At 49.3% G+C, this 1,448-nt stretch overlaps 6 non-coding genes across 6 annotated transcripts; all 6 read right to left on the bottom strand.

Moving 5' to 3' along the window:
• Window positions 1-80: 80 nt before the first annotated feature.
• Window positions 81-160, bottom strand: Pmar_PMAR021893. The gene has a single exon. It is a non-coding gene; the product is annotated as a tRNA-Leu (tRNA).
• Window positions 161-347: 187 nt separating this feature from the next.
• On the bottom strand, window positions 348-427 carry Pmar_PMAR021892. Its single transcript has one exon. It is a non-coding gene; the product is annotated as a tRNA-Leu (tRNA).
• A 121-nt stretch (window positions 428-548) lies between these two features.
• On the bottom strand, window positions 549-628 carry Pmar_PMAR021891. Its single transcript has one exon. It is a non-coding gene; the product is annotated as a tRNA-Leu (tRNA).
• A 187-nt stretch (window positions 629-815) lies between these two features.
• On the bottom strand, window positions 816-895 carry Pmar_PMAR021890. Its single transcript has one exon. It is a non-coding gene; the product is annotated as a tRNA-Leu (tRNA).
• A 121-nt stretch (window positions 896-1,016) lies between these two features.
• Window positions 1,017-1,096, bottom strand: Pmar_PMAR021889. Its single transcript has one exon. It is a non-coding gene; the product is annotated as a tRNA-Leu (tRNA).
• Window positions 1,097-1,282: 186 nt separating this feature from the next.
• On the bottom strand, window positions 1,283-1,362 carry Pmar_PMAR021888. Its single transcript has one exon. It is a non-coding gene; the product is annotated as a tRNA-Leu (tRNA).
• Window positions 1,363-1,448: the final 86 nt, after the last annotated feature.

Below are 1,448 nucleotides of genomic sequence, written 5' to 3'. Positions count from 1 at the left end.
CTATAGGACATGACACAAAAACGGTTTCGAACCGTTTCCGCGGAATGCGTTCTTCATCAAATCACACGAAGAGAAATTTCTTACAGCTGTGGGATTCGAACCCACGCCATTGCGGACTGACGCCTGCAGCCAGCGCCTTAGACCACTCGGCCAAACTGTCGATGAGTGCTTCAAGATTCATAGCCGAGGTGATGCATCGCTCTGCCAAACCAGAGGACACAAAAAATGGATTGAACGGATTCTGCGAGGTGCGATGGCACAATATCGATCAAAAGGTTTTGGTCTTGCACTACCTCGCTTCTGAAAAGGTCTGGGTTCTCAATATAACACCAGTCAGGTATATAGACTGACAGCTGTGGGGTTCGAACCCACGCCCTTTCAGACTGGCGCCTTAAGCCAGCGCCTTAGACCACTCGGCCAAACTGTCGATGAGTGCTTCAAAAATCATAGCGGAGAAGATGCGTTACACTATAGGACATGACACAAAAACGGTTTCGAACCGTTTCCGCGAAATGCGTTCTTCATCAAATCACACGAAAAGAAATTTCTAACAGCTGTGGGATTCGAACCCACGCCCTTGCGGACTGACGCCTGAAGCCAGCGCCTAAGACCACTCGGCCAAACTGTCGATGAGTGCTTCAAGATTCATAGCCGAGGTGATGCATCGCTCTGCCAAACCAGAGGACACAAAAAATGGATTGAACGGATTCTGCGAGGTGCGATGGCACAATATCGATCAAAAGGTTTTGGTCTTGCACTACCTCGCTTCTGAAAAGGTCCGGGTTCTCAATATAACACCAGTCAGGTATATAGACTGACAGCTGTGGGGTTCGAACCCACGCCCTTTCAGACTGGCGCCTTAAGCCAGCGCCTTAGACCACTCGGCCAAACTGTCGGTAAGTGATTCAAAAATCATAGCGGAGAAGATGCGTTACACTATAGGACATGACACAAAAACGGTTCCGAACCGTTTCCGCGGAATGCGTTCTTCATCAAATCACACGAAAAGAAATTTCTAACAGCTGTGGGATTCGAACCCACGCCTTTGCGGATTGACGCCTGAAGCCAGCGCCTTAGACCACTCGGACAAACTGTCGATGAGTACTTTAAGATTCATAGCCGAGGTGATGCATCGCTCTGCCAAACCAAAGGGCACAGAAATGGGTTGAACGGTATCTGCGAGTTGCGATGGCGCAATATCGATCAGAAGGTTTTGCTCTTGCACTACCTCGCTTCTGAAAAGGTCTCGGATTTTAATACAACACCAGTCAGGTATATAGACTGACAGCTGTGGAATTCGAACCCACGCCCTTGCGGACTGACGCCTGAAGCCAGCGCCTTAGACCACTCGGACAAACTGTCGATGAGTACTTTAAGATTCATAGCCGAGGTGATGCATCGCTCTGCCAAACCAAAGGGCAAAGAAATGGGTGAACGGTATCTGCGAG

Source organism: Perkinsus marinus, assembly GCF_000006405.1.
Source record: "Perkinsus marinus ATCC 50983 genomic scaffold scf_1104296956454, whole genome shotgun sequence".
Classification (NCBI taxonomy): domain Eukaryota; phylum Perkinsozoa; order Perkinsida; family Perkinsidae; genus Perkinsus; species Perkinsus marinus.
The sequence above is the reverse complement of the archived record's forward strand: the minus strand, read 5'-3'. Positions and strand labels throughout refer to the sequence as shown.